The sequence below is a fragment of the Mesocricetus auratus genome, unplaced genomic scaffold, assembly GCF_017639785.1.
Source record: "Mesocricetus auratus isolate SY011 unplaced genomic scaffold, BCM_Maur_2.0 Super-Scaffold_100040, whole genome shotgun sequence".
Lineage (NCBI taxonomy): Eukaryota > Metazoa > Chordata > Mammalia > Rodentia > Cricetidae > Mesocricetus > Mesocricetus auratus.
The window spans coordinates 257,204-282,956 of record NW_024429217.1 but is presented as its reverse complement, the minus strand read 5'-3'; the positions used below and the strand labels follow the sequence as shown (position 1 = coordinate 282,956).

The window sequence follows — 25,753 nt, the reverse complement described above, 5'->3', positions numbered from 1 at the left end:
CTAGAGAGACAAAAACCAAATGGTAAAATCAGGAGAAAGTTTCCAACTCCTAAGTTCTATATTGGCATGAATAATTAAGGTAAAATACTTGTCTAAATTTTTCTTTTCTAATTATTTTCTATTTAACTTTTTACACGTTACTTCCAGTTCCTTCTCCCTCCCCTACTCCCCCATGCCCCCTAATACCTCAAACCCCACTCCATCTCTCAGCACCCCAGGGAGGGTAAGGCCTTTCATGGGGTATTTTCAGAGTCTGTCATATCATCCGGGGCAGGGCCTAGGCCCTCCCCCATGTATCCAGGCTGAGAGAGCCTCCCTCCATGTGTAGTGGACATCCAACGTTCATTTGTGTGCCAGGGATAAATACTGATCTTCTATCTAAGGCCCAAAGATTGTTGAGGCCTCCTCTCTGGCACCCAGGTTCAGGGGGGTCTGGATCAGTCCCATGCTGGCCTCTCAGTCATCAGTCTGGGGTCCATGTGTTCCCCCTTGTTTAGATCAGCGGCCTCAGTGAGTTTCACCAGCCAGTTCTTTATTCCTTTGCTCTTCACTACTCTTTGCAATTGGGTTCCAGGAGTTCAGTTCAGGTTTTAGCTGTTGGTGTTTGTCTGTCTCTGCTTCTGTCAGCCACTGGATGAGGGTTCTAGAATGGCATATAAGGTAGTCATCAATTTCCTTATCTGGGGAGGGCATTTTGTTTAGCCTTAATGACAGCTTGTGCCATTCTTATAGAGCTCTGAAAATCTCATTAGTGCCAGATCTCTCCAAGAACCTACAATGACTCCCTCTATTATGGTATCTCTCAACCTCCTCTCCTCTATTCTTACCCTGACTCAACCTTCCTGCTCCCCCATGTCCTCCTCTCCCCTCCTCTTCTCCCACTCTGATTGTCCAATCTCCTGCTCCTCACCCCACACCCCATGCTCCGAAGCCCCTAAGGAGATCTCATCTCATTCCCCTTCTCAAGTTTACCATGAATATCTCTCTTAGGGCCCTCCTTGTTTCCCAGACTCTCTGTAAGTGGGATTGTAGACTGGCAAACACCTGATCCATGTCTAAAATCCATATATGAGTGAGTACATAACATGTTTGTCTTTTTGTAACTGGGTTACCTCACTCAGGATGGTTTCTTCCAGTGCCATTCTTCTGCCTGCAAACTTCAAGATTCCATTGTTTTGTTTTGTTTTACACTGAGGAGTACACTATTGTGTAAGTGTACCACATTTTCTCTATGCACTCTTCAGTTGAGGGGCATCTAGGTTCTTTCCAGGTTCTGGCTACTACAAATAAGGATGCTATGAATGTTCATCTTTGGGTATACACCAAAGAATTGGAAATGCTGGGTTTTGTGGTAGACTGATCTTCAAAATGACTGTAAAAGTTGATACTCCCACTGGCAGTGGAGAAGTGTTTCCCTTTTTTCACATCCTCTCCAGCATAAACTGGCATTAATATTTTTGATTTCAGCCATTCTGATGTGAGTGAGATGGAAACTCAGAGTTGTTTTGATTTACATTTCCCTGATGGAGAAGGATTTTGAGCACTTTCTTAAGTGTGTCTCAGCCATTTTAGACTCCTCTATTGAGAATTCTCTATTTAGTTCTTTAGCCCACTTCTTAATTGGCTCCATTGGTGTTTTGGAGACTTTCTTCTTAAGTTCTTTGTAAATTTTGGAGATCAGCCCTCTGTCAGATGTGGGGTTAGTGAATATCTTTTCCCATTCTGTGGACTGCCTTTTTGTCTTGTTGACTGTGTGCTTTGCCTTGTTACAAAGCTTCTCAGTTTCAAGAAGTTCCATTTACAAATTGTCGATCTCAGTGTCTATGCTACTGGTGTTATGTTCCGGAAATGGTCTCCTGTACCTATTCATTCAAGGGTACTTCCCACCTTCTCTTCTAAGAGGTTCAGTGTGGCTGGATTGATGTTGAAGTCTTTGATACATTTGGACTTAAGTTTGATGCATGGTGTTAGATATGGATCTATCTGCAGTTTTTTACATGCCACCATCCAGTTATAACAGTACTTTTTGTTGAAGATGCTGCCTTTGTTGCATCGTATAGTTTTAGCTTCTTTGTCAAAGATAAGGTGTTCAAAGATGTGTAGGTTACCCAGCACGCCCAGATTTAGGTGAGCTTGGGTCCTCCTAGGACCCCTTCCCTGCCCATCACCCATGCCTTCAATCTTCTGGAGCCCCACTCTTGGCATTGAGAGGACCTGTCCACACAGGAAAGACATGAGATACTCCAGACCCCACCCTGGGTTTGCCCAGCTTCAGGTGAGATTGGGTCCTCCTAGGGACCCCTTCCCCACCATTCACTCACTCACTCAATCATCCGGGGGCTGCTCCTGGCATTGAGCAGACCTGCCCACACAGGAAAGTCCTCAGTCCTCACAGACCCACCCCACAGCTTTCACCACACTTGCACTCCCAGCTCCAGGTGAACTTGGTTACTCCTGGGACCCCTTTCCTGCCCATGACCCACTCCATCAGTCCTCAGGGGACCAACTCCTGGCATCGAGAGGACCCTCTCACACAGGAAAGATGTGAGTCATTCCAACCCCACCCGTGGCCTGCCCAGCTTCAGGAAAGAAGGAGACAAGTGGAGACAGAGATACCCTACCTTCACACATTTGAAGAAGATATGGGAACAAGATACAATAAGAACTCGCTCAGCAATAGAAAGCCCAATATGACTCCACCAGAATCTAGAGACCCCATAACAGCAAAACCTGAAAAGCACAACATAGATGAAGAAGAGACAGATCTTAAAATTATTTTATGAAGATGATAGAGACCCTCAAAGAGGAAACAAGGAAATCCCTTACAGAGATAGAAGAAAAAACTCAAAAAATACATGTAATAGAGGAAAAGATGAAGCAAAAAATTTAAGAAACAAACAAAACTCTTAAAGAATCTAAAGAGTGCCAAGAAAAAAAAACAAAAATATTGAGGAAATAACTCAAACCGCTGAAGTATTGAAAGCTGAAATAAACACATAAAGAAAACACAGAAGGAAGGGATGCTGGAAATAGAAAAGCTGGGTAAACAAACAGGAATTATGTAGGCAAGTATAAAAACAGAATACAAGTGATGGAAGAGAAAATCTCAGGGTTTGAAGACTCATTAGAGGATATATAGTCATCAACCAAAAATAATCTGAAGTCCAACAAATATTTAACACAAAATACCCAGGAAATATGGGACACTGTGAAGAAGCCACACCTGAGAATAATAGATATAGAAGAAGGTGAATACATACAACTCAAAGGTACAGAAAACATATTCAACAAAATCATAGAAGAGAACTTCCCTAACCAAAGAAGGATAAGCCTATGAAAATACAAGAATCTTACAGAACACCAAAGAGGCTGGACCAGAAAAAGAAGCCCCCTCACCACCACATAGTAATCAAAACATCAAAGCTTCAGAATAAAGAGAAAATGTTAAGAGCAGCTAACAAAAAAGGCCAAGTAACATATAAAGGTAGACCTATCCAAAGTGCACCTGACTTATCAATGGAAACAATGTAAGCTCAGAAGATCCTGAACAGATATCCTACAACTGCTAAGGGAACAAGGATTCCAGCCCAGACTACTGTATACAGCAAAGCTTTCACTTACCATAGATGGAGAAAATAAAGTACCCCACGACACGACAACGCCAGATTTAAAAAATATATATCCTCGAATCTAGCCCCACATAAAATGCTGGAAGGAAAACTTGAACCCAGAGAAGATAACTACACTCACAAAGACATAGGCAATAGATAATACCACTTTACGAAACACCAAAAGAAAAGGGAGGAGAACCTACACACACACACACACACACACACACACACACACAAACACTACCAATAAAACAAAAACAAACAAGAATCAATCAACAATCAATGGTCATTAATATCCTACAAAGTCAATGATCTCAACTTGAGTATAAAAAGAAACAAACTAGCAGAATGGATACGAAGACAGAATCCATTCTTCTGCTGCATACAAGAAACATCTCAACTTCAAAGACAGACGTTACCTCGGAGTAAAGGGCTGAGAAAAGATTTTCCAATCAAATGGATCCAAGAAACAAGCTGGTGTAGCAAATCTAATATCTATCAAATTAGACTTCAAATTAAAACCAATCAAAAGACATAAAGAAGGGTATTTCATATTCCTCAAGGAAAAGTCATCAAGATGAAGTCTCAACTTTGAATATCTATGCCCCAAATACAAACATACCCACGTTCGTGAAAGAAACATTACTAAAGCTCAAATAGCACATAAAATCTCACACACTAGTAGTAGGAGAATTCAACATTCCACTATCAGAAACTTACCAAAGAAACAACAGAAGTTATAACCCAACTGGGTTTAACATGCATTTATTAACATTCCATACAAACACAAAGGGATATACCTTATTCTCAGCACCACATGGAATCTTCTCTAAAATCAACCACATAATTTGAAACATAGCAAACCTCCACAGATACAAAAATTTGAAATACCCCCTGTATCTTATCAGACCACCATTCATTAAAATTAGAATTCAACAATAACATAAACTGCAGAAATCCTACAAACACATGGAAATTGAACAAAGCAAAATTGCACCAATCATGGGTAAAGAGACAAATAAAAAAAGAAATTAAAGACTTCCTGGAATTCAGAGAGAATAAAGACACAACTTACCCAAACTTATAGAACAATCTGAAATCAGTGCTGAGAGGAAAGCTCATAGCACTAAGTGCCCATATGAAAAAACTGGAGATCTGTCACACTAGAGAATTAATAGCACAACTGAATGCTCTAGAACAAATGAAGCAAACTCAGACAGGAGGAGTAGATGCCAGGAAATAATCAAATTGAGGGCTGAAATCCATCAAGTAAAAACCATGAAAACATTACAAAGAATCAATGAAGCAAAGAGTTGGTTCTTTGTGACAATCAACAAGATAGACAAACCCTTGTCCAAACTAACCAAAAAGCAGAGAGAGAGCAAGATAATTAACAAAATCAGAAAATGGAGACATAACAATGGACAATGAGGAAATCTAGAGAATCATCATGGCATACTTAGAAAACCTGTACTCAACAAAATTTGAAAATTTAAAGGAAACAGACAAGATATCACTTGTCAAAACTAAATCAATAATGTAAGAACAATCTAATAAGTCCTATCACCCTTAATGAAATAGAAGCAGTCATCAAAAGTCTCCCAATCAAAAAAGCCCAGGCCAAGATGGATTCAATGCAGATTTCTATCAGAAGGTAAAAGCAGAGCTAATTCCAATACACCTCAAAGTTTTCCACACAATAGAAGTTGGAGGTTCACTGCCAAACTCTTTTTACAAGGCTACAAAGACCTTGGAACCCAAGTCACACAAAGACACAACTAAGAAAGAACTTCAAACCAATTTCTGTCATGAACATCGATGCAAAAACACTCAATAAAATTCTAGCAAATCGGATCCAAGAACACAACAGAAAAATCATCTAACAATATCAAGTAGGCTTCATTCCAGGGATGCAGGGATAGTTCAACATATGAAAATCCATCAACGTGATCCACCATAAAAACAAACTGCATTTCTTGCATTTTTGCTTTGTTTTTTCTTCCATTTCTGTCATTTTTTGCTTTATTTCTTCTTCCATTTCCTGCCTTTTTTGGTTTGTTTTTCCTTCCATTTCTTGCATTTTTTGGTTTGTTTATTTTTCCATTTCTTGCATTTTTGGTATGTTTTTTCATCCATTTCTTTGAGGTATTTTCCTATATCCTCTTTTATGGCCTCTATCATTTTCAGGAAGGTGGTTTCAAGGTCATTCTCTTCTGCTTCATTTGCATTGGAATGTTGGAGACTTGCTGGTGTGGAGTCTCTAGAATCTGGTCGTGTCATATTTGTTTTTCTGTCACTGAGTGTGTTTTTGTATTGTCTCTTTCCCATCTCGTCTTCTAAGAGCCCCTTACAGTTCTGATGGTTAGGGTATCAGAGTTCCCTTTCAGTGGGTGCTAGCAAGTCCAATACTCTGGTAGTTCTTCTATTCCTCATCCTAATTCTGGTTCCGTGGGTGGAATAGCATACCAGGAATCTGGGGTGGACACCCCCATGGAGGGACTCAACTTCCCTGGGGAAATGAGGGCATATTTGGAGGGATTCAGGGGAGGGCACGGGACGAGGTGAGGGAAACGGAGAGGGACCTGGAACTGACTTGTAAAGCAACCTTGTTTCTAATTTAAATTTAAATTTAAAAATAAATAATAATAAAAATAAATAAATAAATAAAAATTATAAAAAGTCTTCTCTCTCCATTTAGGCTCCAAGTCCCTGAGAAAAGAGCAACCAATTTTTTGTCCTTGTGTAGCCTGTATTTAGGAAAAACAGCCTCAGAAATCAAGGCTGACAGAATTTTTGTAGGTGGTGAAGAGTAGCAGGGGCAGGAATAATGAGCTAAAGCAAATTTTAAAACGTACCTAGATTATTTCATTTATATTTATTTAACAAATGGGTTTAGTACTTTCTATGAAATAAAAATCTCATAAAAACTGCAAAGGAAAAACCACAAGATCATTTCACTAGATGCTAAAACGCCTTTGACAAAATCCAACACCCTTCATGATAAAGGTCCTAGAGAGATCAGGGATTAACAGGAATATGCCTGAACATAGTAAAAGCAATATACTGTAAACAAACAGCTACCATCAAATTAAATGGAGAGAAACACAATGTATTACTCTAAAATCAGGGACAAGACAAGCATGTCCACACTCTCAATATCTCTTCAATATTGAACTTGACGTTCTAGCTAGAGCAATAAGACAACAACAGGAGATCAAGTGGATCCAAGTTCGACAGGAAGAAGTCAAACTTTCACGATTTTCATATGATATGATAGTGACCTAAATCTCTGCAAGGGAACTCCTACAGCTGATAAACACCTTCAGCAAAGTGGCAGGATACAAGGTTATCTCAAAAAATCAGTGGACCTATTATATACAGATGATAACGTGGCTGAGAATAAAACCAGAGAAACATCACCTTTTACAATAGCCATGAATAGCCTCAAGTATCTTGGGATAACATTAAGCAAAGAAGTGAAAAACCTGTATATCAAGAACTTTGAGTCTCTAAAGAAAGAAATCAAAGAAGACACCAGAAAATAGAAAGATCTCCCTTGCTCTTGAATAGGTAGGATCAACATAATAAAAATGACAATCTTGCCAAGAGCAATCTACAGATTCAATGCAATCCTCATCAAAATACCGGCACAATTCTCCACAGACCTTGAAAGAACAATAATCAACTTTATATGGAAAAAACAAAAGACCCAGGATAGCCAAAACAATCCTGTACAATAAAGGAACTTCTGGAGGCATCACCATCCCTGATGTAGAGCTCTAGTATTAAGCTATATTCATGAAAGCACCTTGGTATTGGCACAAAAATAGACAAGAAGACCAATGGAATCGAACTGAAAACCCGGATTTTAACCCGTACACTTATGAACACTTAATTTTTGGCAAAGAAGCTAAAATTATACAATGGAAAAAAGCAAGTATTTTCAACATATGGAACTGGAATAACTGTATATTGGCATGCAGAAGCCTGCAGATAGATCCATGTCTATTGCTATGCACAAAACTTAAATCCAAATGGATCAAAGACTTCAACATCAATCCAGCCACACTGAAGTTCTTAAAAGAGAAAGTAGGAGATACTGTTAAAGGAATTGGTACAGGAGACCACTTCCTAAACCTAACACCAGTACACAGATACTGATATTGACAATTAACAAATGGGACTTCCTGAAACTAAGAAGCTTCTGTAAGGCAAAGGATACAATCAACAAGACAAAAACGTAGCCCATAGAATGGGAAAAGTTATTCACTATCCCCATATCTGTCAGAGGGCTGATCTCCAGAGAACTCAAGAAGCAAGTGTCCCAAACACCAAAGGATCCGAGTAAAAAGTGAGCTACAGGTCTAAACAGAGAATTCTCAGTAGAGGAGTCTAAAATGGCTGAGAGACTCTCGAGAAAGTGCTCAACATCCTTAGCCATCAGGGAAACGCAAATCAAAACAACTCTGAGATACCATCTCACCCTTGTCAGAATTGCTAACATAAAAAAACACCAATGAAAATTTATGCTGGAGACGATGTGGAGAGAGGGGAACACTTCTCCAATGCTGGTGGGAGTGCCAACTGGTACACCAAATTTGGAAGTCAGTATGGAGATTCCTTAGGAAAATCGGAATCAGTCTACCACAAGACCCAGCAATTCCACTCTTAGGCATATACCCAAAAGATGCCCATTCATACAACAAGGATGTCTGTGCCACTATATACATAGCAGTATTATTTGCAATAGCTGGATCCTGGAAGCAACCTAGATGCCCCTCAACTGAAGAGTGGATAGAGAAAATATGGTACATTTACACAATGTACAGAAAAAACAATGTAATCTTGAAATTCACAGGTAAATAGATGGCACTAGAAGAAACCATCCTGAGTTAGGTAACCCATTCACAAAAAGACAAGCATGGCATGTACTCACTCATATATGGATTTTAGACATGGATCAGTGGAGTGCCATTCTGCAATTCCTCTGACAGAGATTCTGGGAAACAGTAAAGAACCTACGAGTTATATGCCTGGTACCCCAGAGAAGATGAATGAGGAAGGATCTCCTTAACAGGTTGGAGCATGGCGGGTGGGGGGGGGGGGAAGCTGGGAAAATGAGAGGGGAGAAGAGGAGACAGTGGGCCATGGGGGAGCAATAAGGTTGAGTTGTGGGAAGATTAAAGGGGGGAATTGGATGAGAAATACCATAGTAGAGGGTATCATTATAGGTTTGAAGAGAGACCTGGCACCAGTGAGACCTTTAGCGATCTACAAGGATGACACCAACTGGCGAACTAAGCAATAGTGGAGAGACTGCCTTAAATGCCCATCCCTGATAATGAATTTGATGACTACCCTCATATGACATCCTAGATCCTTCATCCAGTGACTGATGGAAGCAGAGGCAAACACCTACAGGTAAACACTGAACTGAACCCATGGATCCCAGTGACAGAGAGAGACAAGTGATGAGCAATGGGTAAAGAAAGGCTGAGCGAAACCCACAGAAAGAGCTGACCTGAATAAGTGGGAGCTCTTAGAACCCAGACCGACAGCTGGGAGGCCAGCATGGGACTGAACCAGAGCCCCTGAATGTGAGAGTCAGTGAAGAGGCCTGGGCAACCTATGGTGATATGTGTTTATCCCTGGCATACAAATGGAATTCGTGTGTGCATAACACAAAGTGGGATGCTCATTCAGCCTGGATTCTTGGGGGAGGGCCTGGTCCCTGCCCTGAACAAATGAGAGACTCTGGATATCCCCTATGTGGAAGGGAGTGGGGATAGGGTGGGAGGGTGAGGGGATGTTGGGGGATGTGGGAAGAGGGAAGGGAGAGGGAGCTGAGACTGACAAATGAAGCAAGCTCTTTACTTAAAAAATGTAATAAAACAATACAAAAAGGTTTGTGGGTCAATATCAATTCGATTCTATTGGTACACTTGTCTATTTTTGTGCCAATATCAAGCTGTTTTCAGGACTACAGCTCCATAATAGACCTTGAAATCAAGGCTGTTGATGCCTCTGAAAGTTCCTCTATTGTACAGGGTTGTTATGGCTATCCTGGGTCTTTTGTTTTTCCGTATAAAGTTGAGGATTGTCTTTTCCATGTCTGTGAAGAATTGCTGGGATTTTGATAGGAATTGCATTGAATCTGTATATTGCTTTTGGTAAGATTGCCACTTTTACTATGTTGATCCTACCTATCCAAGAGCATGGGAGATCTTCCATTTTCTGGTATCTTCTTTAATTTTTTCTTTAAAGATTAAAAGTTCTATAGAAGAAACCATCCTAACTGTGGTAACCCAGGCACAAAAAGAGAAACATGGCATGTACTCTCTCATATATGGATTTTAGACATAGATATAGGGAGTACCAGCCTACATTCCCATGACCAGAGAGTATGGGAAACAGAACCTTCATTCAGTGGCTGATGAAAGACTCCCATGGCTAAGCACTGAGCTGAACTCAAGAAATCCAGTGACAGAGAGGGAGGACTGATGACCAAAGGGGTTAAGACTGGGCTGGTTTAACCCCCAGAAACAGCTGACCTGATAAGGGTTAGCTCTTGAATCGCAGACTGATGGCTGGGAATCCAGCATGGGACTAATCAAGACCTCCTGAATGTGGGTGTCAGTGAGGAGGCCTAGGTAATCTATTGAGCCTTGGGTAGTAGATCAGTATTTATCCAAGATGTACAAGTGTAATTTGGGCTCCCTTCCAACAATGAGAGAGGCACTCTCACCCTGGACTCTTGGGGGAGGGTCTAGGCCCTACACTGGATGAAATGACAGACTATGGATGCCCTCATGGAGGGCCTCACCCTCCCTGGGGAAATGAGGGGATATTGGGGAGTTGGTAGGAGGGCGCAGGAGGAGGGGAAAAAAGGGAGAGTGACCTGGAATTGACATGTGAAGCAACCTTGTTTCTAATTTAAATTTAAATTTAAAAATTAAAAAAAATAAAACATATAAGAAATTCAGACCAAGTTATCTAGCTACAACTGGTGTTTTGGTATTGATGCTTCATATGTAATTTCTAGGACACCCAGTTATTTTATTATATCATTACAGATTTGTACAATATGTCTGTAGTGTACAAACAATAAAGAAATAATCTGCCTAAAAATTTTCAAATTTCTTATCATACAGGTCTTTCACCTATTGGTTTAGGGTTACCCCCAAGATATTTTATGTTGTTTGTAGCTATTTTAAAGGGTGATGTTTCCATGAATTCTTCCTCAGCCCCTTCACTGTCTGTGTATATTCGAGGTACTTGAGTTTGATGCTGGTTGTCGGTTCACTGTTAGTGCTTTTATGATGTTTAGGTATGTTCCTGTTATCCCGGATCTCTCCAAGACCTTTATAATGAAGGGGTGCTGGATTTTGTTAAAGGCTTTTTCAGCATCTAGTAAGATGATCATATGTTTTTTCTTTTTCAGATTGTTTATATGGTGGGTTACATTGATAGATTTTCATATGTTCAACCATCCCTGCATCCCTGGGATGTAGCTTACTTGATCATGGTGGATGATTTTTCTGATGTGTTCTTGGAACTGATTTGCCAGTATTTTATTGAATATTTTTGCACCAATGTTCATGAGACAGATTGGTCTGTAGTTCCCTATCTTGGTTGTGTCTTTGTGTGGTTTGGGTATTAAAGTAATTGCAGCCTCATAAAAAGGGTTTGGTAGTGATCCTTCTGCTTCTATTGTGTGGAGCAGAGTATTTGCATTGGCTCTTCCTTGAATTTCTGGTAAAATTTTACGCTGAAGCCATATGGCCCTGGACTATTTTTTGGCTGGAAGACGTTTTATGGCTTCTTCCATTTCTTTAGTGCTTATAGATGTATTTAAATTGTTTATCTGTTCTTGATTTAATTTCTGTAAGTGATATCTATCCAGAAAATAGTACACGTTCTTTAAATTTTCCAATTTTGTGGAGTACATATTTTCAAAGAATGACCTGATGATTCTGTGGATTTCCACAGTGTCTGTTGCCATGTCCCTTTTTCAATTTCTGATTTTGTTAATTAGCATGTTCTCTCTTTGACTATCGGTTATGTTGTATAAAGGTTTGTCTATCTTGTTGATTTTCTCAAAGAACCAACTCTTTGTGTCATTGGTTCTTTGTATTGTTTTTTTTGTTTCTACTTTATTGATTTCAGCTCTGAATTTGATTACTTCCTGGCGTCTACTCCTCATGGGTGATTTGGCTTCTTTTTATTCTAGAGCAAATTTTTGTGGTTATCTTTTCATTGTGCTCCTAAAGAACTAGTTTTTGTGTTTTAAGACTTGCATCACTGAAATGACAATACACTTTAAATGACAGTAAAGGTCCAGAGAGAAAGCAGTACCAGGGTGAAACAAAAGATAATGGGCTCTTGAGAAGAGAGGCAAACCTTCTTAATTAAAAAAAACATGAACACATTACTAGAGAAGATAAATTCTTTGGAAATGTTTGGGAATCACCCAGAATTTTTAGCTTGTCTGTTGATAAAAGCCTTCCCCGTATGAAGCCCACTTGTAAAATTTCTGAGAATTGGCAATATTTTTTCAGTTTTTTGAGACAGGGTTTTTCTGTGTAGCTTTGGAAACTTTCCTGGTACTTGCTCTGTAGGCCAGGCTGTCCTTGAACTCACAGATATCTGCCTGCCTCTGCCTACCAAGTGCTGGGATGAAAGGCAAATCCACCAACACATGGTGAGAATTGGCATTTTTACCTCAACAACAAAATATGAGATATACAAAGTACCGAGGAAACATGTTCCAACCAAAGAAATAAATTAAATCATAGGAAAGCAACTCTTCACATTCCTTAAAAAATACTCATCTATGATTTATTAAATAACAAATTAAAACAGATAAAGAGCAGTCAATAACTGGGGATGACACACAGACAAAATATTAGTATTAGAATACAGCAATTTTAAAGATGAGGAACATGATAACTCAACTGAAATGGTCAGTAAGGTGTATGAATACCATATAATAGATTCTACTAAGTAGAATAAAGAATCAATTACCTTAAGCATATATAATTTGAAACTATTGAATCATGAAGCAATGAGAAAGAATGAAACTAAGCAGAGATATAATAATGAACTTATGTGATAAAATAAAGCGGAAATGTTTACATGATAGGAATTCCAGAAGGGACATAGAGAAAGACAGACATTTTTAAAAATTGAAATGTATAACTTCCAAATTAAAAAATGAACTAACCATATATATTTTAAAACTATATAAAGTTCAACAATGGTAAATCCAAGCTCACAATTAGTGTCAGTGTCACAGAGAATCCTGAATCCAGAAATAAAATTTTTATCTTATGCAAGGAAGAGAGTATAAATACATCAGCATATTTATCAGGAAAAACCTTGGATACCTTGGATACACACCTCTTTAGTAAACCAAAATATCTGAATAGAAAACACAGGCATAATACTTTTAAAGGTTTTTGTTTATATATTTTATTTTGTGCAGATGAGTGTTGCTTCCATGTACCTACATGCACCAAATGCATGTAGTATCTACAAAGGCCAGAAGTCTGCAAAGTATCTTCTAGAACTAGAGTTACAGGTGGTTTTAAGCCATGGTGTGGGTGCCATAAATCAGGTCCTTTGAAAGATCCCCATTGACATCAGTAATTTTTAGAAATGCCTGGAGCAATTTCATAAAAACAAGATTGACTACCAACAACCTACATCCTCACAGACAACATGTATAAATCTATTTAATAAAATAAAATCCTTAACATATGTTTTTGTTTTGTTCTTTGAGAGTTTCATAACTTCATATAGTGTATTTTATCACATTTTCCTGTATGCCCCATTCAATTCCTCCTAAGTTGACCCCTACTCCCTCCCAATTTCTTGTTCTCTTTCTTAATTCACTGAAACCAATATCACTGCCTATACATGTCTGGACATGAAGTCATCCATTGTAACATGGTCAACCTTCCAGAGACCACACATAAAACAAAATAAAAGCAAACACTTGTAGAGCATTTCTAAAGAGACACATGAAGAAGAGTAGGAAAGTGTCATTTTTCTATGAGAGAAATTGTATATCATACATGTTTTATCAAGCATAAGGATTCCTTTTAATAATCAATAATCCCTAGTGTTCAATGTATATATCTACCTACTGAGCATGACAGGAAGCTTGTTAGAGCATTTTCTTCTAGTACGGAAGAGAGGAAGAATTTACTGCTTTCCTCCTTTCTGATTATATAAGAAAGAAAGTTGAGTTCAATTGTGTGGTTATTAAATCAATATTAAACATTCCGTGGTTAATATTAGATTTCAGTATTAAATTATCCTTCATTAATTAACTTAATGTTAACAAAACTAATTCAATATTAGTGAAGATTCCATGGGTAATGTAAGAATTAGGAATTTTGTGAGTCAGATTTACAAAGGATACAGAATGAATGGCCTATATCCTAAGATTAGGCTGATTTTCTGAGAAGATGCCACATGGCCTTCTTGAAGTCCCTGTTTCTTAAGCTGTAGTTAAAAGGGTTGAGCATGGGCCTGACCACAGTGTACAGTACTGATGCTATTGCACCCTACCTGGGAGACAATGAGACAGTTGAACTGAAGTATACCCCAAGGCCAGTACCGTAGAATAAGCAAACAACTGACAGATGAGATCCACAGGTAAAGAAGGCTTTATACTTCCCACCAGGTGATGGCATTCTAAGAATAGAGGAAAAAATTTTATAGTAAGACAAAAAAATCCCAGAGATAGGAAGAAAAAAAGATATGGCACCAACAAAATACATGACAATGTTATTGGTAAAGGTGTCAGAACAAGCAAGGTTGAGAAGTTGAGAAGGATCACAGAAGAAATGAGAAATGTCCACACTCTTGAAGTAGGTAAGTTGTAATATGCAGCTGAGATACCAAGAGGCTGATGAGAACAGACACAAAAACCAGCAAGCCACAAAGACGAGGATTCATAATGACTTGGTAGTGCAAAGGATAGCAGATAGCCACAAACCTGTCATAAGCCATCACAGTAAGAAGCAGACTGTCTAAGCACCCAAAAAGCAGTGAGACATCCTAAATAGGAGATGTATCTGCTGTGTGTCTGGATGTCCATTATCACCTTTGGTAGTGTGGTGGGGGTGAAACTGATGTCATCCAATGACAAGTTAGAGAGGAAGAAGTACATGGGAGTGTGGAGGTGAGAATCAGAACTGACAGCCAGGATGATGAGCAGTTTACCAAGCACTGTGACCAGGTACATGGACAGGAACAGTCCAAAGAGTACAGGCTGCAACTGTGGATCACCCGAGAGTACCATGAGATGGAATTCTGAGACCTGTGTTATATTTTTCTCTTCTATATTACTTGGACACCTTTTGAAAACAAATGAACAGATCATAGAGAAATAAATAATTAAATCAGTAGCAAACAATGCCTATATATATATATATACATATGTATATATATATATATATATATATATAGAGAGAGAGAGAGATGTATTAGAGAAACTATGACAATAGGAAAATATTCTTTTAAGATTAAAATATGCAAGAAGAAATATCCAGTAGGGGAGAGAAGAGATTAAGAGAAGAAAATGGGAGGGGAGTAAAATAAATAAAATTCATTAAATAAATATATGATAATGTCAAACAGTTTAAAAATATTAAAGAACTAATTTTAAGGCAAAAATAAAACTTCAGCTAGATGTTAATAAAATAATGTTGAATTTATGAAGGTATGAAAGATGAAAGTTTCATCAAGTAGCACTGATGTTAAGCAGAACCATTAAGATGGTAAAAGCCATATTGTCCATAAAAATTCACTCCCTAATGTGAAATAAAATATTTGCAAAACATGGCATTATTTAATGACACGTGTTACTTAAGAACCAAAATTGAATGCTGACACGTCCATATTCTTTATGGAATATGATGTGTTTGTAGTTTTAAAATTAAATAATTATATATACATGTCCATTTTAGGATAAGGGTACCCTAAGTACAAACCTTGACACCTTATTCATTTAGAGCCCAATAGTGAAATGTAATATAAATGAGCTTGACTGTCAAACAGAAAGTTGGATGTTAGAGTTTTTCCATATAACAAATTCAAGTCATCCTATCTTCAATTTTGCACCAATCCAATCTTTACAAAATATGTTTACTCTGTCAACTCATTATAATGAGTATCTTTTATCAACATATGTCCCGCGCTACCGTCTCGCCAGCAAGAACGACGCAGAACACTCGGATCCTTCTGCAGTAAAGCTTTAATGCATCTTGAGAGATAGATGATCAGCTTCTTAGAGGGAGACCCCAAGCTAAGAAACCCAGCCCCTTATATAAGCCTAGGAGCTCCGAGTGAGATGTGTAGAGCCGGGATTGGTGGTTTGCACATCACCCCAGATGACGTCACGGGAGAGGCACAGTTTAAACGGTTAACTCCAACTGACAGCGACAGTTAACTCCAACTGACAGCGACAGTTAACTCCAACTGACAGCGACAGTTAACTCCAACTGACAGTGGATGTCAGCGCCATCTTCTAACGGCAATAGCGATAGCGAGGGCGGCTCCTCACATCTCCCCCTATTCATTTATTTTTGAAGCAATAGGACACCCACAACTTTGGAGTGGAGATAGAGGTCAAATCCCCATGTGCAAATTCGGAACATGTACAAAGCTCCTCTCCAGGGTCTTATCCCCAGAGGAAGTCCTGACCAGTCCGATGTCTTTTTTCTGGGGGAAGGAGATCATGACATAGAACCTTCATGCAAGATGACTTATCTCCCAGGAGAAAGTCGTTATACCGCAGACCTCTCCTGTGCAGTGCTTAGCCTTGCAACTCCTTGGGCTGCTGAAGCCTACCCACTCTATCCCGTGCAATGAGACTAGCCTCGTGGGGTGCAAGAGCTGGGAGGCCAGCGACCTATTGCTTTAACATGGTTAACCAAATGTCAGGGGATGCTCCGTGTTCTAAGGCAGCAAGTGCTTGTGCCACCACCACTTTCTCCTTTTGTTTGGGCTCTGAGCGTACACACCATCCAAAGCATCAACACTATTCCACAGCAGAGAACTAGGCTAAATGATCCTACCCCCACCCATTCCTTAAAATAAGAAAATGCAGATGAAATCCAGGGGAGAGGTCTTCCATCAGAGAAAGATCCAGATGCGTCGAATTCACTTGCAGGATCGCCATTCTCAACTCACGGAGTGTCTGCTCAAACTCAAAAGTCCAATTCTGTAATAAATGTTGAGACAGAGCTTTTGACAGGTTAGCTGCTCTTGTAAAATTCTCATATTGTACTAAGTGACACAAAGGCCAGGCAACTTTGTTCACATCCCAATTTGGCCATCTGCCACAATATATCCAATTGTTCCTGAACCAAATTAATCTGTTGGTTTACCAACATCAGGCCTCCTTGTATCTGAGAATTGGCAGTGGCCTGTTTATCTAGGACCATGGTCACAGTGGCCTATAGTTCATTAATGGTTTGAGTTGTCTGCACAGTGGCAGAAAGTGCAAGGGCCGAGGCGGTAACCGAAGCAGTAACCGCGGCGGTGGCTATCAGGCCCACAATAATAGCAGAGATCCCAAAAATCTCGCTTTTCCCTAAACAAACTCAAATTACTTGGCGCCTCAACAGGAGCTGGAATAAATCGAGGCATGCGCATTACCAAAGCAAAAGGGTGCTTAATAGCATCCCAGCATAATGCATAAAAACAATTCTAAGCAGAACAATTTATTTCTTTCTGATTCTTACCTAAGGTATCATTACTCACAACCCAAATAAAGGGCAGCTGAATAATTAGTTCTCTTAAAAGGGGTATACTTAACATTGGAGGAGGACCAATCAGATGATCCAGAGCTCTGTCCCTCACTCAGACTGTTGCCTAATGCCCCTTTCCAATCAAAAGTAATCTGTCCCTTCTCACTATCATAGGAGAAAGATCAGTACAGCTTCCATTAATTCAAAAGGATTAGCATTAGATCTTTCTGGATCCATATGAATAAAATTATCCTTTAATGAAGAAATCACAGTAAAGCACAAGCTTCCTACTAATGACAAGGTTCTCTCATCCTGAAAACTCTGTATCTGAGGATCTAAAGGCAAAAAGGCAAGCCCCAACTCTCTATTAGTTGTGAAAAATCTAGGGAACACCTGGGCATTCTGCATCACTGGCATCGGTAGGGGAAGGTAGACATGATGGCCCACCGTAACTCTCCCATCATACTAGGAACCATCATCCCGAGTAGGAGAGTCTTCATCACCCACTTGGCCTCCATCCTTCTTATTCTGGAGTTGTGAAGGAGCTCTTCGAGTGAGTCTTTCAGGGATCCACAGGGGGTTTTCTTCCTCCTGTGGAAAAACACACACAGCTCCCCTGGATCTTATAAGAATAGGATCCGGGCCTTTCCAGAGATCAGTCAAGACATCTTTCCATTTTACCATTTCTTTTGGCCTATCAGGCTCTAAACTGTGGCGATCAGCCGCAGTGTGGCCTTGGGCATCACAGTTCAAGAAATTAAGGGTAAAAAGTGCCATGGATACAGCAACTCTTGGTACCGAGGGTAGAACATCCTCAATACTCCCCTTTTGTTTAATCAGATATGATTTGAGTGTACGATGGGCACGTTCCACAATGCCCTGTCCTTGAGGGTTATAAGGTAGGCCAGTTAGATGGGTAACATCCATTTGCCGACAAAACTGTCGGAATTTTTGAGAGGTATATGCTGGTCCATTGTCTGTTTTTAAAATTCTGGGTTTTCCCCAAGCACTCCAGGCCTCAAGGCAATGTTGAATCACATATGAGGCCTTTTCCCCTGTTAGGGGTGTGGCAAACATTACGCCAGAACAGGTGTCAACAGAAACATGAACATATTGAAGCCTTCCAAAAGAGGGAATATGAGTAACATCCATCTGCCACATCTGCAATGGTCTAATGCCACGTGGGTTTATTCCCATGTGGGGAGTAGGTAAGAATTCGCAGCAATTCTGGCATTGAGTAACAATTTCCCTAGCCTCTTTCCTGGATAGAGCAAAACGACGGCGCAAGGTCTCAGCCGTCACATGAAAGCGCTTATGGAATTCTTTTGCTGCTTGTGCATGGGTAGACAAGGCAGCGGCCACCAGCTTTGTAGCCTTGTCCGCTAAGTCATTCCCTAAGGACATGGGACCTGGGAGTCCAGAATGTGCTCGGACATGGGTAATGAAAACAGGAAATCTCCTATTTAACAAGGCAGCTTGTATCTTCTGAAAGATGTTAGCAACTCTGCTGGAGGATCTTATTATTCCAGCTATCTCAAGGAGATTAACTGCATTAACCACATAAGAGGAATCTGATACAATATTGAGGGGTCCTGGAAAAGCCTCAAGAACCTCCAGTACTATCAGACATTCTACAACTTGAGGTGAAGTTTCATTATATTGTTTAGATATAACACTATCCTTGACCACATAAGCTCCCATACCAGTTTTTGATCCATCAGTGTACACCACAGTCCCATCTGGGAGTGGGTCTTTAGCTGTCACTTGTGGAAACACTATAGCCTGGTTTAGGGCAAACTGTAAAATTGGATGCTTTGGAAAATGATTATCAATTTGTCCTGAAAAGGAAGTAACTAAAACTGCCCAATCACTAGATGTGGCTGCCAAGGTCTGAACTTGTGCAGCAGTATAAGGCACAATCAAGGAATCAGGATCCCTGCCAAAATGTGTAACAGCTGCTTTTATTCCGCGAAGCGCAGGCTGTGCAACAGCATCAGGGTACCAGTCAATAATCTTAGCAGGGAAGCATTTGGATGAATCCAAAGTAATGGTCCATGTTGCCACAGGACTGCAGTTGGCAATTGAGCTGTCTTAAAAACACACAGATTAAAAGGTAGTGACTCCTCAATTCGTTGTAATTGTGCTTCCTGTAAGGCCTCTTCCACCATCTGTAAGGCTCGGTGGGCGGCAGGGGTAAATTTTCTGGGTGAGGAGATATGAGGCTCACCCTCCAGGAGATCGAAGAGGGGTTTTAGATCAGCAGATGGAATTTTTAAAAAGGGCCTCAACCAATTTATATCTCCCAGAAGTTTCTGAAAATCATTTAATGTTTGTAAGTGGTCTTTGCGAATTTCTATTTTCTGAGGAACTATATTTTTGGGAGTAATCTTTGAGCCCAAAAAGAGGCCTGTATCTGCAATTTGAACCTTTTCTGAGGCAATCTCTAATCCCCACTGTTTTAATTCAGCCACCAGCATGGGAAAAGCCTTTTGTAAAACATCTAACTCTTTGTGACAAATAAGAATATCGTCCATATAATGGATAACGATTAAAGATGTAAATTGCTTCCTAATTGGCTCCAAAGCCTCCTGCACATATAGCTGACATATTGTTGGGCTATTGGCCATGCCTTGCGGCAGTACCTTCCACTGAAATCTCTTGTCTGGTTCCATATGATTAAGAGAAGGGATAGTGAAGGCAAACCTTGGTCTATCCCGTGGGTAAAGTGGAATAGAGAAGAAACAATCCTTAATATCTATAATAATAAGCTTCCAATCTTGAGGAAGTGCAGAAAGCAAAGGAAGGCCTCTTTGAACAGGGCCAAAAAGATGCATCTGATTGTTAATGGCCCGCAGGTCGTGGAGTAATCTCCACTTCCCAGATTTCTTCTTAATAACAAAAATTGGTGTATTCCATGGGGAGGTAGAAGGCTCTAGATGCCCCAGCCGTTCCTGTTCTTGCACTAATCTTGTGACAGCCTCTAATTTTTCAGAGGATAGAGGCCATTGAGAGACCCATAACGGCTCCTCTGTTTTCCATGGTATGGGTCGTGAAGCCTCAACGGCCCCTAAATAAAACCCAGTCCTTTTCTACCCCGATTTCCGTGTTGTGTAATGGGTTTTATTCTGCCTTGTTCTTGCCTACCCAAGCCTCTACCATTTGTATACCCCATCTTTGCCATAATGGCTGATGCCTGGGGGGAGTATTCATTAGTTAGGGTCATGCCCATGGCTTGTAACACATCTCGTCCCCATAAATTTACAGGGAGTGGCAACACATAGGGGTAAAACATCCCTGTTTGCCTTCAGCATCCCGCCAGGTTAAGGCTGAGGCACTGATGGCAGGAGAGGACTGGTATCCAAGACCTTGTAGAGAATGAGATGAAACAACAGTGGGCCAAGACTTCGGCCACCAATGGAGTGAAATAATGCTTTTGTCTGCTCCCGAATCCATTATCCCTTCAAATTCTTTTCCATTAATTAACAATTTTATTGTAGGTCTCTCATTTAGGGGTATAGCCAGATAGGCTGAATCACTTCCAGAAGATCCCATAGCCCTTTTTTGTAAAGTGTAGGTTTCTCCATCCCCGAGGGAGGGCAGCAACACCAGTTGTGCAATTCTATCTCCCTGCTTTATAGAAAATACACCCCGAGGGCTAGAACAGAGAACTTGAATCTCCTCTTTATGATATGGGTCAACAATCCCAGGATATATAATGAGTCCCTGTAAAGTTAAGGAGCCACGGCCCAGAATAAGCCCAATGGTGGCAGGGGGCAAAGGTCCAGGGGAATGGACTGGGACCGGTTGAACATTCATTTGGGGCATGAGTAAGAAGTCGGAGGCGGCACGCAAGTCCATTCCGGAGGTTCCTCGGAAACCTCTACTTCCTCTTGATTGCTTTTCTGAAATTGGTTCCCATATTTCTGAGGGCCCTGGGACCATGGGCCCCGTGACCCGTTTTTGATTGGGGTACCTTGGATTCTTCAATAGGGGGCAGAAGCCTCCCTTTTACATCCCGGACTGACCTGCATTCGCTAGCCCTATGATAACCTTTACCACAACGATAGCAAAGCTTCGATTCTCTTGTTCTTTCAGGGGCTTGACAATCTTTCTTAAGGTGCCCCATTCTCCCACAATTAAAACAAGCTTTTCGATTAGATAAATCTCTATACCTGTGCGTTTGTAAAATGGCGGCAGCTAGTCCTGCATTGGTTAGGGGTCCCCCAGCTCCCTGCACACTCTGAGCCAATCTTGTAAACCTTTGCTTTTGCGAGGGCGATAGCCGCTCGACATTCCTGGGTTGCTTGTTCATAGACAAGTTGCTCAATCAGGGGCATAGCTTGTTCTGAATCACCAAAGATGCGACTGGCGGCCTCTGTCATTCTGGCCACAAAGTCTGAAAATGGCTCTTGGGGTCCTTGGACAATCTTTGTAAGGTGTCCACTGGACTCTCCCCTTTTTGTGAGGGCCTTCCATGCTTTAATAGCGGCGGCCGACACCTGACCATAGACGCCCCAGATGTAGTTGGTTTGATTAAGGGCATGTTGACCCTGACCTGTCAGCATTTCAAATGTCCACTGCCTCTGATTCTCATCTTCAGCCGTGGCATTAACTCTAGCTTGTGCCTGGGCTGCATCATACCAGAGAGCCTTCCATTCCATGTATTGTCCCATGTTGGGAAGCACTGCTTTCACTGTCGTTTGCCAGTCAGTGGGAGTCATGGCAAAATTAGCAAGCCTTTCCACCTGTAATGTGGTAAAGTTAGCATTGACCCCATAATTACGAACGGATTCGGCCAATTCTTTAATTTGATTGTAATCTACGGGGTATGTACTCTTCCGCCTTCCACATTCTCGAATACTGGAAAAGCCATTTGTATTTTTCTCCGTTCCTCTAAAGGTAAAAAGGAGTCAGTACCAGTATTCAGCCGAAGCTCATATGGCGGAGGCGCTGAGAGGCGTGAGCCCGCCGGATTTATAGGCGGTGGCCTCACATTCATTTTTGTTTTCAGTGGCCGGTGTCTATCAGGGTGATATCTTTTTCCTCATACCGTGCCACCTCCTCCTCTAGACCACCTTCTTCGCTAGAATCCAGAGTGTCAGAATCAGAATTATCTAGCTCCAAGGCTTCTAGCTCTACTGCAGGGTATAGACTAGATTCTGGCTTTTTCTTTTTCTTAGATTTGTTAAGGGGTGAATGATAACTCCCTTCTTTCTCTCCCCCTTTCTTAACTTCCTGGGGAGGGCCTTTTTCTTAGACATGTCTTTTCTTTTGCGAGCTCCCATTCTCTCACTCCGTTCAGTTTCTGACATGCTATCCTGAACTTCCTCTAAGGTTCCCTGACTTTCTATTATAGCAGGGTGACAGGCCTCATCCTCCAAGCAGTTTTTAACTAGCTTCCAAATGGCTTTGGTACCTAAGCAGAGATCTCCTTCTGCATGCTTCCTGTCTAGTTCTTTACCTAGCTTGTTCCATGAGGCCACAGTGAGGGACCCGGAACAAGCATACCATGGTGCCACTCTATCTACCTCCTTCACAAAATTTTGAAGTGTTCGTGGTGCAATTTTAAGATCTCTTTGTTTTAGCACAGTCTGTAAGGCTGTAACCACTGACTGTGACGACCCCATCGCGCTGACAGCTTATCTAAAAAACGCGCTCAACTCCGTTACCAGACTGACAGCACCAGACTGACAGCACCAGACTGACAGCACCAGACTGACAGCGCCAGATGGACAGCGCCAGATGGACAGCGCCAGACGGACAGCGCCAGACGGACAGCGCCAGACGGACAGCGCCGTTCTGTCAGCACCAGCCACGATGAAGGAGAAGGACAAACAGGACTAGCACCAAAGCCTCCACTGACCCGTCCCACGGTGATGACAAACTAAGGCCAAAGTCGAGAAAAGGGTTGTTCAGGATAAAGCATACCTCTCTGAACCTACGTCCCTGCAGTTCTGAATCCGCCCCGTCTTCCGAGGGGTCTCCCGCGGCGCCGGCGATGTTGAAGAGTTCCCGGGTTTCGGCACCAGATGTCCCGCGCTACCGTCTCGCCAGCAAGAACGACGCAGAACACTCGGATCCTTCTGCAGTAAAGCTTTAATGCATCTTGAGAGATAGATGATCAGCTTCTTAGAGGGAGACCCCAAGCTAAGAAACCCAGCCCCTTATATAAGCCTAGGAGCTCCGAGTGAGATGTGTAGAGCCGGGATTGGTGGTTTGCACATCACCCCAGATGACGTCACGGGAGAGGCACAGTTTAACCGGTTAACTCCAACTGACAGCGACAGTTAACTCCAACTGACAGCGACAGTTAACTCCAACTGACAGCGACAGTTAACTCCAACTGACAGTGGATGTCAGCGCCATCTTCTAACGGCAATAGCGATAGCGAGGGCGGCTCCTCACAAACATAAATATGAAAGTAAAAGTGACAACTATCAGCATTGATAGTTATGACTTTTTAAATTTATCTGTATATGTTTCCACATGCATTATCTACTTCAGAATCAGATCGAGAAGCAAACAGGCATTAGTTTTTTTAAAGAAGTCCCTCCAATATAGAATGCTAAAAGTAGTATAATTGCTGAAATTATATCATGTAGGTTGCAAATTAAAGTCAAAATTTCATGATCAGAAAACATTTTATGTGTCCTTTATCTTCACAAATGATGAGAGATGTCCTTCTGTTTATATGTTTGTCTTATTGGTTGATGAATAAAACAATGATTGGGAAGACAGCCAACAACAGAGGAACCAGTATGACACCACCAGACTCTAGAAACTCTACACAGCAAGTCCTGAACATACCAACACAGATGAAACAGAAAAGAATGACCTTCAAAACAACCTCCTGAAAATGATAGAGGCCCTAAAAGAGGATATGAGAAAATCCCTTAAAGAAATGGAAGAAAACACAAACCAAAAAATGCAAGAAATCAACAAATCTCTTAAAGAAAGCAAGGAAAGCCAAGAAAAAACAGTCAAACAGATGAAGGAAACAATTGAAACTATTCAAGACCTGAAAATCAAAATGGAGACAATAAGAAAAACACAAACGGAGGTAATGATAGAAATCAAAAGGCTGAAAAAAACAATCAGGAACTACAGATACAAGCATAACTAACAGAACCCAAGAGACAGAAGACAAAATCTCGTGCATTGAAGATAAACTAGAGGAAATAGATTCATCGACAAAAGAAAATCTTAAATCCAACAAAGCCTTAACACAAAATATCCAGAAAATATGGGACACTGTGAAAAGACCAAATCTAAGGGTAATAGGTATAGAAGAAGGCAAGGAAGCCCAGTTCAATGGTGCAGAAAACATATTCAACAAAATCATAGGAGAAAATTTTCCCAACCTGAAGAAGGAGATGCCTATGAAACTACAAGAAGCTTGCCAAACTCCAAATGGATTGGACAAAAAAAACCCCAGTCCCCTCACCACATAATAATCAAAACACCAAACACACAGAATAAAGAAAGAATTCTAAACACAGCAAAGAAAAAAGGCCAAGTAACATATGAAGGCAAACCTATCAGAATTACACCTGACTTCTCCATGGAAACTATGAAATAAAGAATTTTTTGGAGAGATGTTCTACAAACATTAAGAGATCACAGATTCAAGCCCACAGTACTATACCAAACAAAGCTCTCAACCACTATAGATGGAGAAAACAAGATATTTCGTGAACAAAACCAGGTTTATACAATACATATCCACAAAGCAAGCCCTACAGAAAGTTCTAGAGGAAAAACTCCGACCCAAGGAAGTTAACTACAATCAAATTAACATGTGCAATAGATAATCTAACTTTACCAGAAATTATAAATAGAAGAAAAACTCACACACAAAACCACCACCAAAAATGGATCCAAAGCAAACAAGAATCAAGAATCAATGGTCATTAATATCTCTGAATATCAGTGGTCTTATTCACCTATAAAAAGACACAAGCTTACAGAATGGATACAAAGACAGAATCCATCCTTCTGCTGCATACAAGAAACACACCTCAATTTCAAAGACAGATGCTACCTCAAGGTTAAGGGTTGGGAAAAGACTTTCCAATCAAATGGATGTAAGAAGCAAGAGGATGTAGCTATCCTAATATCTAACAAAAGAGACTTCAAACTAAAATTAATCAAAAGGGATGAAGAAGGCCATTTCTTATTCATCATAGGAAAAATCAATCAGGAAGAAGTCTCAATTCTGAACATATATGCCCCAAATATAAAGGCACCCCCGTTCATAAAAGAAACGTTACTACAACTAAAATCACATATTCAATCCCACACACTTAGAGTGAGAGACTTCAACAACCCACTCACACCACTGGACAGGTCCACCAGACAGAAACTTAACAAAGAAACAAT

General features: G+C 40.6%; 1 pseudogene; it reads right to left on the bottom strand.

The window, feature by feature from the left end:
* Nucleotides 1–14,062: 14,062 nt before the first annotated feature.
* On the bottom strand, nt 14,063–15,630 carry LOC101829356 (annotated as a pseudogene).
* Between the last annotated feature and the right edge of the window lie 10,123 nt (nt 15,631–25,753).